The sequence below is a fragment of the Electrophorus electricus genome, chromosome 10, assembly GCF_013358815.1.
Source record: "Electrophorus electricus isolate fEleEle1 chromosome 10, fEleEle1.pri, whole genome shotgun sequence".
In the NCBI taxonomy this organism is placed as follows: domain Eukaryota; kingdom Metazoa; phylum Chordata; class Actinopteri; order Gymnotiformes; family Gymnotidae; genus Electrophorus; species Electrophorus electricus.
In genome coordinates this window covers 16,734,342-16,746,614 of record NC_049544.1, presented here as the reverse complement: position 1 = coordinate 16,746,614, position 12,273 = coordinate 16,734,342, and the positions used below count along the sequence as shown (strand labels likewise).

Here is a 12,273-nt window from a genome sequence, read left to right as displayed (position 1 = left end):
GCCCAGAGATCAGCATGTCCTGCTCCTCCCTCCGAACAAGCCTAGCAGGGTAGTGTGAAACCACAGGACGTCACGGGAGAGTTGCGGGAAGGGGTGTGTGTGTGTGTGGGAAGAACTACACGCCAGGCTGCCATGTTTGCTGCATGTCTCCAGTGTGGCTAACGGCCGTGGGTGAGCTCTTGGTGTGGTGGACTGTGGTGATGACTCTTCAGGGATGTCTGGTCTGGTCAGCTCGAATACTTCCATCTGACTGAATGTTCACAGATTTAAGTGCTTCTTTTTTTTTTTTTAATATGTCTTAGGTATTTACCGTTCAAATGCACTCTCAGATGTTGATCGGAAAGGTGAAAGGTCACGGATGTTGCTGTGCATTGTGTAACCAGCATGGATGCGAGGTCTATATCATTTCAAGCGTCTGTGCATAGCTGAGTGTAGGTGAGGCACAGCGGTGAATCTGTGTCTGAGAGGAGGAGCACACGTTCGAGAGCTTCCCTTCTCATCTTGTGAGCGGTAGGCTCTTATTTGCGGGCTGCCATGGTAACGTGTCTGCTAGGACTTGGACGCGCGCACACACCTGCGTAACTGCAGTGAGAGATCCCTCTGAGGACTACCCCACACACCTGCTCCTCCTGGTCTCTCCATCTTTGCTCTCTATGTGAATGGTGGTGGTGGTGGTGGTGGTATGTAGTAATTCAGGTTGGGCTGGCGGGGTGAACCACTCTTGCAGCAGTTTGAATGCTGCCGCTGTAGCTCAGTGGGAGTAGATATCGGCTGTTTTAGTTAGTTATCTCTTATCACTGGCGTGTATGGCTTTGCAGGTAACGGATTCCCTCCGGTTCTCTCTTTGTGACTTACTGAAAGCGTTTTGTAAATCTGTTCGTCTCCCTCAGAGGGGATTTACTCTGTGCTGCTCCATCTCGCCCTCTGTCTGCCATAGGGACACATTACACCTCAGACTGCCGAATCAGTTTGCCAAATCGTTTCCGTGTCAGTAGTGATATGACTGGCTTTTGCTCGCAGTGCTACCTGTCCTGAATGGCTTATCCATGGCTTTGTTTCCTTCACCATGGGAAGCGCTACTTCTCCTTGGGCCACGGTCGGTGTTTTCAGACACGCTGGAAGGTCAGCAGGGCAAGGGCCAGTAGTCTATGACGAGAGGGCTTTTTGGAGTTAACTGATATATTGTAACAATGTTTCAAAGCTTTCAGTGCAGCGCCTTGCTTTTTAGCGAGAAAATGCGCACAGACGTACAGTTCTGGTTAGCCTAAATACCCCAAACTTTAGTGCGAGATCATCTTGTGAGTTACGTAATGTTTTGATGGGGGGGTCACGCTAGGACAAGCGGCTAAAAAATGTTCTCGTTTTCTCGTGGTCGGGTCTGAGCTGGAATTGGGCTTTATTTTGGCATCAAACAGCTCCATAACTAAGCCCAGCGCATGTGACAGAACCGAGCCATTACCCCCCCTTGTCTGATCCACGAGGCAGACCCGCACCTCCATCCAGGACCCTATGATCCTCTTTACAGCTGTATGGGGTTAAAGGTCAGCCGGGATGGCGCGGGGCTCCTGTCGGCGGCCGCTCAGAGGCAGGGCGTGTTTTCTTTTTTTTCCCTTTTCAGTGCACTGCACGCCCCCCTCCTGTGGCACTTGGCCTGTGCATCTGTCAGCATGCTTTGGCCCAACATGCCACCAGGGACATTTTTGTCAGGACATTACTGTCTTCAGATCCTGTTCTCACGGCTGTTGAATACGACTGTGTGTGATTGATTGAATGTGTGAGTGCGCGGGCTGTTCGAGCTGACCTTCCTCCCTCTCTGCCCACATGGCCTGCTTCTCCAACCATGTGAGCACCTCTCATCTGCTCCTCCACAAACTTTCACAGAGCTGCTCAGTGTAGCCCGATATCCCCCCCCCCCCCCCCCCCCCCCCCCCCCCCCCCCCCCCGCCCCCAGCAGCTCGGTCCGTTCCAGAGCGGCCCAATCCTCCTTGGCTCCCTGTATTCCTCTGTGCTACCTGAGCTGCTCCTCACTGCAAATATTTAGAAACAAGTTTTTTAGATGATTTGACAAGTTACTGATCGAGTTACTGGCAGGGTGTTGGTGGAGAACGTGAGTGGGAGGCAAGAGAGCCTCGGTGTCCAGACACCAGCGTGGTGTATTTTACTGGCTGCTCTCCTCAGCGCTTCCGTCTGATTGGTTCAGCTCCGAGTGAGTGCTCGTGTACTGGCAGGGGTTTGGTGATCCAGGAGCCATCTATCTGCTTCGTGTATGACTACAGATGAGGACTACAGTGCACTGTCCATGGACTCATGTGCAAGCTTCACACACACATGAACTCATGCAAGTGTCTGCCAATCCAACAGCTGTGGTACAGATGCATGGTATCTGTCATCTGTCACAATCTATCTGCCTGTCCAGATATTTCTTTCTCTCTCTCTCTCTCTCTCTCTCTCTCTCTCTCTCTCTCTGTCCCCCTTTCTTATCTTCCTTCCCTCACTCCCTCTTTCTCTTCCTGAGAACCTTAATCATATGCATGTGCGCACGCATATATACACACACACACACACACACACACACGTGAGAGACTGAGGCTAGCTAGGGGATGCAGAGCTGCTCTGTTACTATTTCTCCCTGGACATCTCTTTCGTGTTTTGTCCTGTGACAGTAGCTCACTGTTCTTGAAGGACATCGACTAAGTAGCAGAAGCTCCAATTGCCTTCCACAGTGGCTCTACTGTATCCCCTCCGCTTCTTTTCTGTTTAAAATGGCGCTTTTGTGTAGTCCTGTTGTCCAGCACGCTGGCCAGTACACTCGCTCTGCTGTCGGGCCTCTGCTACAGCGGCTCTGCTAACGGCATTACCCCGGTGGGCTGTGGGGCCTTTGCAGGCTAAGGCTCGGTGATTTCCGTGCTGCAGGGAAGCCGGCGCTTGAGCCGAGTGACTCTTAATTGATCCGAACGGGACTGCGCAGGTCTGACGGTGGGCCACGGCTGCGCGGCCCGGCAGTGGTGGCCCTCTCGCCGCTCCCAGTTCCACGGCCCGTGCCAGGTCGTTAGGAGGGCGGGTACACAGGGTGGGGCGCCAGGTCGTTAGGACCTACATTCCGATGCGTTCAGCCCAGTCATGTGCCAACCCAACCAGAGCAAACAGTCTGCTCCATATCTGCTTCCAACAGCTGTCTTTTTTACTCCTGATCTATTATGGAAAATGTCAAAAATAGTGGGGAAAAGCAATAGGCTTTTGAGAATAACGTTACAACATGTACAGGACTGTGTATGTGCCTGACCACGGTAGCATTTCCACTGAGCAACGTGAAACTGCACTACAGCTTTGAGGCCCCGCTTAAAGCAGTAATGCTCTTCAGAGGTGACGAGACCCCCCCCCGCCCCCAGCTCCAGAGCACTTGCACTCCAGTTGCTTTCCTGTAAAGCAGTAAACCATTTGTTTGGTTCTGCTGGTGGAAGGAGAAGAGCAAAACGAACCCGTTGATCAGCGGCGCGGGTCACCTTCATCAATCCTTTCTTTGCCGTTAACTTCGGGCCTGGGAGTTGCGGGTGGCTGTGCGGTGGGCCGCATTCAGCAAGCAGACCGCTGCTTCGCTAAGGACGTAGTTGTAGAATGAATCTGAAGCCGTTTGTTGGACTTCTACATGAGCGTTGGGTTAGCCGTAACCTGAAAGGTTTAAGGTGGGGTGTCGTTGTTGGGCTGCTGCTGCTGGAATGCACTGCACTGTGGGAAGGAACCGAACAGGCTGTTAAATAACTGTAGAACCAAGAATGACAGTTTTGCCGTGTGTGCGCATGCGTGCGTGCATCTGCATGCACCCAGGATGTGGTACGCTGTATGAGCAGGGCCAGCGCAGTGTTTAAACTAGGCAGCATGAATTAGTGTTAGAGTTATAATAACGTGTGTGTGCGTGCGCACGTGCTCAGGGCTGTGAGCCTCACAGAACTTGGAGCAATTTTTATTCTTTCTTTGTGCACAACACACACACACACACACACACAAAACGCACTTTTAAGTATTTAAGTACATGTTCCCTGGCCAGCATGTGGGTGTGCGAGTTTTGCGTCATGCACTGGGGACTGTGTTTGGTCAGTAATGTTGTTTGTAAGAGCCATCTCTCACTCACACAGACGTTATGCTACTCAAAGGCTCGGCTACAGGACCGCAATCGTAGGAGGAATTGATTTTTTCTTTTTTTTTCTTTTTTTTGCCCCACTGGTTAGTGAAGTGGCGTTTATGGGTTGTCCTCAAGATGAGGAGGGCTGGCGTGCCATCTGATGGGTGGAGCTGAACAACACTAAGGTCGCTGGACAGATCGGCCATCAGTAGAGGAGGAGACTCGTTAAGCGACACACGGGTTTACCCCGAGGCCGTGCGGTGATGGCCAGGAGGGGTGTGTTGAGCAGACTACAGGCTGCTGCATGTTGCCCTACACTTTGGGGACTGTTGTTTCACCAGTGCATTGATCACTGCTACACCCTTGCGTGCTGTTAGTCACACTGCATCAAGCTACACGATATAAGCAGCATTCTAGCTTAACGGAAAGCATCGCATTATAGTGGCACTTTAAACTTTGACTTTAAACTTTGACTCCATTTTGACTCCTTCGCCACAGTTTCAGCAGCAAATGGAACGTCTGCTGTACTGCGCTGCCATCTTGTGGAGAAGTCTGATCAGCAGTAGGGCACTGGGAGGCTTTTGCTGGTCGTGTTTCCACACTAACCCTGCACTTAACACGGGCTGCACGCACAAGCTACCCCAAGTTTTGTTTTTTTTTTGGGAGAGGATGCACATTTTAAATTAAACTGTTGTTGAAACAATTTAAGAAACATGCATTATACTGTTAAGAAATAACTGTTGAGTTAAAAATGAATTCTAGTCAGATTGTGGCATCATTTGCCATGATCTTGGTGTCATGTGTTTGCGTGGTTGGTGTGCAGAAAGAGACTCTGTTCATTTAACCAGAACTGGAGCACCTGATTAGACGTGGCATTGGAAGGCATGTCACAGTGGGTTACCATGGTGACATGTCGGACCAATAACGGTTCTTACGGAGTCGTTCAGTCCACAGGCTGTGGCAATCACATCACATCAGGCTGCAGGGTGCGTGCGCCACACACGCCTGCACACACGCGTGTGCACGCACACACGCATTCCATCCTTCAGTGTGACTGCACACACGGTTAGATCTTTAAAATGGCGTGACTGCTTGAAAGCAAGTGTCGAAACTAGCTCTGAAGGAAAAGGGTATCGAGAGAGCCCCGCACCGGCATGCGCGCGCACAAACGCACGCGGTTTTCCTGCTGCGTGTTATCTTGCAGTAGAAACGGGTCCCTACAGTCATGGAGGTGTTTGGAGCAGGCTTTTCATCCAGATGTATGCAGAGAGACTCTTCTGCTGCGACGTGAGTGAGGCTTTCAGCACGGAAACGGTGGGATCCAGTTGGAGGAGAACGCTTTGGTCACCATCTACCTCTGCACATCTCCACATCTCCACATCTCCACCAAATCGAGGAGGAATGGGTTTAATGCCTTTTATTAAATTCAGAAAGTGCAACTGCAGCTTTCCATGAGTTGGCTTCCACAGTCAGGAGGCTGCTATTGAACGGCGGTCCGAACGTAACAATACACCTACAGAATATCTATGAGGAGGAGTCCTTCCAAAAAAGCATGCTCAGATGTTTGTGAGTTAAACTCTTGAGGGAACTGAATCAAGATTGACTTTCAGTGATGGCCTGTGAGTTGTTAGCAATTCTTGCCACTAGATGGCCGTAGAACGAATAGAACGTCCCCTTGTGTGCGCCTCATGCAGCCATTGGTGTGAACATTAGCATGCGAGGGCCTTACATTGTTATCTTGTGTATGATACGTGATTGGCTCTCCCGTTCCCTCAGAAAGCGCATGGGGCATTACTATGGCAACAGTGCCAGAGCACTGAGGTGGCACATGTGATACAGGAGCTCACACAGTGAGGAAAATTGAACAATTCCTAAACGCAACCACCAGCAGATACTGCCAGATCGGGCTTCTGACCAGCGCAAGCCAAGGGAATAATGAGGGAGAGACTTTTGTCTTGCCCTCACTTACCTTTCTAAATTAGGGAACTAGTGTTGGTTTTGTATGCATGGGATTATTGTTTCTCATTTCTGTCTCATACATGTGACCTGCGTGCACACACACACACACACACACACACACACACACACACACACACACACACACACACTTTGTGTTTTATACTTTTACTTGATCCATTTTCCTCTCTCAGCAAGTTCACCCGGAGAACAGGGTGAGAAGAAGGGCTAGAAAGAGATTGGGTGAGTCATGTCTGAGAGAGGAGTTCAGGTGTAGGGTCTGGGGGTGTGAAGTAGCAGACGTCACCCAGTAGCACTGTAAGAGCATAGCGATCACAGCGTGCGTCTAGCCGCGTGTTCGTGCGTGCGTTTGTGCGTCTGCGTCTGTGTGAGGGAACAAAAGTCACATCATGCTCGAGTGTGACATGACAGTCTGTGACATGAGCGCATTGAGGAGAAGGACCTTGGTAGCAGGAGAGTTGCGTTTCTTGTTGGCAAACACACCAGCTCTCACTCTCTGCTGCACATTCATACAAAGATTTGAGTGGCTGCCAGTCATGTGTAAACAGTAATTCATATGCAGTTTGAAGGAACGAAAGAAGCCCCAGCAGATATGGATATTCAGATAGATTCAGGACCTGCTTCAGCGTACATGGATTGGAGCCACGGAACTCCAAAACATTTGGAATCGATGCCCCGACGGAGGCCCGCGGATCGATTCGAGCCCGCTTGACGGCGCCGACGTGCCGCACTGGCTTCTCCGGGGCTCTTAAAAGCGAGCCGGCCAGCGGCATGCCTGAACCCGGTGGAGGAGAGAGGGAGCCGGAGAGTGCGTGCGGTCTACAGGAGCAAGGACCAAGTGATTCAGTTGGCTTGTACGTGAAACCTGTGTTTGTGGGCTAGTGTGGTAAAACCCGGGGTCTAGTAGACTGGAGTGGAGCAGGAAAACCCCCCAAAACGATCGTTTACAATAGTTTCGCCCTTGTGTACTCGCCGTTGTGTGAGGAAGGGCATGCGTGTGTGCGGGCGCACACCCGCCTGCCCCGAGACTGATACCACCAGCGCCGCGGCTCCTCCTGGTGGCTGCCTGCGTCAGTAAACTGCTGTTCAGCTTGGTTCAGACCCCTGACTGAAAGTCTACGCTCCACTCCACCGTCCGCTCTGTTTACAGGTTGTGGTGTCAATATCACACGACTGCTTGCTCATTTACCAGAATCTGAAATGTGCACCAAAGGCATGCAGAGGGATGGATGCGCGTGCACGCACACACGCATTCCATTTAAGTGGAATTTTGTGTCTCAGGTGTTGGCTATCAGCTTTGGCTTTGTTTTGGTGGTGAAGTCAAATGCGCTGTTAGCAGGGGTCTGTCTGGCATTGAGGCAGGGGGTAAGTGCGCGCGCACACCACACACACACACACACACACACACACACACACACACACACATCTGCACAGACAAACGCATGCAGATCAGGGAATCGGGGTGCTCTTAAACAAAACTGGAATGCTGTGTACCTCGTAAGCCATCGTTCCCCTTGGCTGCCATTGTAAAGTTATATTAGACATCTCCCTCTCACTAGTGGGTATTCACATCAGTCACCTTCACACCAGCTTCATTTTATTCTTTTACTGATTACTTTATTGGGTACTCATTTGGATACACAATGATTGCAAAGGTCAAGTTTGAGTCTGGTGTAAACAACTGTCGCACTGACACTTGTCCTCTAGAGGGCACCATTGCTCCATATCACTATTCCTCACCTACTGAAGACTTTTTGAACAATGAGGACCAGCAAACAATGTACCAGGAAAAAAAGAAAACAAAACTCGAGTGCAACACTAATCGAGACAAAAGATACATCTGTGTGACCTTAGAAGTGTAAATCCTTATTTGAAATCGAAGTGAAGCAATATGAAGTGAGATTGTAAGAGCTTATAGGAGGGCAAGGGAATTTGTGCTGCTCGGCTGGAGGAGCAGGTAGAGTGAGTTGCTAGCGACTGCAAAGCTTTGTCTTCCGGGAAGCGCACATGTGCGGAGAAACATGAAAGTTGCTCCAGATAAGAACACGAAAACGGCAGCGGAGAGCGATGGTGTGAGAACCGGAGAGAGACTTCAGAAGTAAAGAAGAGGTGTAGACACTGACTAGCCACAGATTACCTGGCTGTACATGCAGAGGTCCAGGAATGATGTATCGCTCTGATTATAGCGATCTGGGCCGGTATCGGCTAAACCCCTTTGACTGCACCAGATATGCTTTTGGGGGGACAAAAAAAGGAATACTAGGAAGACATTGTTCCCCTTTTTTATTTTCTGCAGTTTGCAGACCCCCCTGGGCCTTCCTGACTTTTAGGCAGGTCACATGGGATGACTGAGGATGGCGAGTCTTTTGGACAGAAGATCTGGAGAAATGCACATGCAATACGTGCTTCAGTGTCTCGGCACCTACAGAGATGTGGACTGCGATGCTATCAGCCGGGGGCAAACGTGCGTGTGCGCGCGCACACACACACACACACACACACACAGACACGCACAGATGGGCGGATTTGGGTCAGGCACCATGGTTGAAGTCTAGGACCTCCTTCTGGATCCCCCAGTCATCCTGGAGGGCAAAGGCACCAGTCTGCTGAGTGGAGCGGAACCGGTCCCTTCACCGTTATAAGCAGGTATCATGAGGTGAAGGTGTCTGGTTCGTTACTCGTCGCCGGCTCTTATAAATTCCCCCTCTTCTCCTTTTCCTCTTTCCCACTGTCTGGATATCTTCTTCTCTTATGTTTGAAAACTTTGAGTTGAAATTTGGAGTAGATTAGGGAAAGTTGAAGTAGGAAGCGTGTTGAGTAAAGTTGAAATTGAAAGTGTGGGAGTGTTTGGAGAGGAGTGTGTTGAGAGAGTTGCAGCATGTAGCGTGCTCTGCTCTTCATTAAGGGAATTATGCTTCCTACTTCTTCCTACTCTTGTTTTCACTGTGACCCTCGACTCTGAAGGGGTGTGTGGGGTGTGAGTGTGAGGGAAAGAGAGGGAGAGACGCCTCACATTCGCAGCCCTCGAACACCTCACGCTGACAGAGTTGGAATAAAGGTAAAATACTGGCAACATACTGTGCTATAAGTTCGTGTATAAGGTACACTGACATATGTTAAACTTGTTGAGACTGCGTTGGGGTGTGGGTGTGGCCAAGCCTCTCAGGAGCCCCTCACCCCTGCAGTGGAGGTGCGGTGCTCTGGTATCAGGGACCAGCATATAGCCTGTGCCACACCGTGCAGCCTCTCAGCTATGTGCTCAGAGTGCAGGGAACTCCTAATCTTTAAGTGCCACACAATTTATTTATTTATTTATTTATTTTGCTAGCCTGTTTTCAAAATCGGAGAAGGTTCTTCCAAACCATATCTCGGTACTCTTTTAAAGGTTCGACCCATCATGTCATTTGTGTTCTGTTGTGTGCGGTGTTTTGCTGTGCTCGGTATTTCATACCTGCAAATCAAAGATGGTACAAAAGCAGGGTTATGGTAAGTAGGAGGCAAATCTGCCTTATCTGAGCTCCAAACAGATCCCATATTCAGCATTTAGAGTCAGGGCCACTCTTTCAGAAATCATTTACACACACACACACACACACAAAATATAATCCCATGATTCAGGCCAATTCTGTGTGTGTGTGTGTGTGTGTGTGTGTGTGTGTGTGTGTGTGAGACTGAGATTGGCTGTATAATGAATCCTTGAGCTTATTTGAACTCCCATCTCATTTTTGAGACGGCTCAGTGGTGTGTGACTGCGTTTAGAGTGTGCGCGTGTCTGTGTGTTTGTCTGTGTGTCTTTGAAGAAAGGCAACCTGACAGAAACCCTTCACTTCAGCGCTAATGCAAATCTGTCAGTGAGGCTTAGACAGATCCCTGCCCCCCCGCCTCTAAACCGCCGAGCTCCCCCACACTGCACCACCCCCATGCCGGACCCCCTTACCCTGGATTTGTCCTCCCCGCTGGGGCTCACCCCAAGCTACCCACTCCCCAGCAGGACAGACTGCGCCCTAGCCGTCAGTGAAGAAAGAAGGAGCGAGTGAGGGATGGGAGGAGCTCCTCTTCTCCCCTTCCTCTGGGCCTATTACCCCCCCCCCCCCCCCCCCTTTCTGGGCTGGTTCCATTTACTGGGTAGGTCAAGGTCTTCCTTCTCCAGACTGCTCACTCCTTTCCCACTTTCCATTAAAGCCACAATCAGTGACATCTGACATCATTTTAGTATTTCAGATTTATTTTCTCATTGGCTCTCGCAGGTTGCATGTTTTATGTTGGTTTTAATTCCATTTGTATAGACTCTGAAAGTAGTACGACTATGATTGTTGTTCATAAACATCAGGGCTTTGTATGTACCTTTCTGTCATTATTTGTGTGTTTGTATTGGGGTTTCAGTGTTTCAGGCAGTTAGAACGTTCAGCTCTGCGCCTCTGAAGTCCCTGCTAGGCTGGGAGCACTGTGCAGGGCTCATGCGTGTCCATCTCAGACCCCCTGAAGTATTTGCATATTTTCTTAAATTTACGTTCAAGGTACTTACTTATGACACATGTGAGTATCATACTATACTATATCACAATGTTCAGAACAATCTCGGCTACCGTTTGACCCAGCACACTGCATAAAGAAACAAGGCCCTAAAGCTGAAAATATGAGGTTTAATTTGAGAAATGTATCGTATCCTATGTGAAAACATACCTTCACCCATGTGAACCAACTGTTTTGGTGTTTGAAATAAGTTTACCAGAGTGTTTGGTTCCTAAAAGTAGTGATGAATAAAGTTATATAGAAAATATATAATTAAATGTCTAAAATGACATTTAGTACAATACTGTACTAGCTTACTTTCGCACACAAACTTATTGTACTCTCACGGCGAGAGCCTACGACGGGGGGGTGTTGAACCGGATTTCCGCGCCGCGTCATCGCGAAGCCGAACGTCAAAACGTCGAGAAACGCGTTCGGAGCGCTCGCGCTAATGGCCCGGAATATTTTCACAAAGGCTGAAATAAAAATGCACCAGACGCCTCCGCTCTGCATGTCACTGGGTTTGTTTGTTTTTTCGGAAAGGGGGGGGAGTTTTGATCACTACCAGCCAGTCCCCGATACCGCTGTTGTAATTGAATGCGTTACTCCATTCAGTGCATCACCAAGCTAAAACCCTCACCGAATTAGTGGCGTCCGTTTGCATTGAGATGGTGCTGCTTTGTGCTGAGGAGAGAAAAAAAAAAAAGATTTTCATCACAAAATCAAAAACAGCACAAACAGTAATTATACACAATTATTATAAACAATTTTCAATAATTACTATTACACAAATTAGCACAAACACAGCACAAACTAACGGTTTTATTTCTTTTCTTTTAAATACGTGCCGCCAACGAATGAGGTTGTATTATCATTTGTATCAAACCGTTTTTTTGTCTGCCAGTCATAGCAGTGGAGGCTCCCCTGCGAGTCATCAGCAGACAGTGCAACCTTTTGGCTGGCTGTTTTGCTGCGCACCAGGGCAAATTTTACCCAGACTTGATGCAGCCCGGCCCAGAGGCTTGTGCAGTGATCCGCACCTGCTCCGCCTGGTGTGATCAGGCACCTCCCACTCCCCCTCTGCCTTTCGTCTGATCCCCTGGCCCAGGCCACCTGTCACGAGGATGCGGTCCCTGCCCGAGAGCGGCTGAGTGCCCCTCGGGCTGCGTGCCCGTCCCTCAGCCGGGCACAGCCCCTCCCACCTGGAGCGCCGCAAGGTTTGCAGGCCTCACACACTTCACGTGCCTTAGATGGAGGTTTGTGGGGCTAGTTGTGCGTGTGTGTGTGTGCGCTGGTGTGTAAGCGTGTGCCTGGCGCCCGAGGAGACTTCGCTATGCGGCTCGAACCAGACAGCATAATGAGCCGATGGCTCGTCAAACCCAGTCTGACGGCCCGGGTGCGGAAGGCTGTTGGCAGCGCCTCCTTCTGATCTCCAACCCCCCCGAGCTCACCCAACACCTTCATGCCTCCTCTCGTATGCCCCTTCTTCCTTTTACAAGTAAGGGAAAGGATGCAAACGGAGGAGAGGGGGAGGGGGGGAGAGGGGAGGGGGGCAGAGAGAGAGAGAGGGGGGGGGAGGGGGGGAGAGGGGAGGGGGGCAGAGAGAGAGAGAGGGGGGGGGAGGGAGAGAGAGAGAGGGGGGGGAGAGAGAGGGGGGGGAGAGA

At 50.2% G+C, this 12,273-nt stretch overlaps 1 protein-coding gene across 5 annotated transcripts in view; it reads left to right on the top strand.

Moving 5' to 3' along the window:
• The window catches only part of pard3aa (par-3 family cell polarity regulator alpha, a), a 275,373-nt gene that overhangs the window by 34,116 nt on the left and 228,984 nt on the right, over window positions 1-12,273 (top strand). The window lies entirely within an intron of this gene.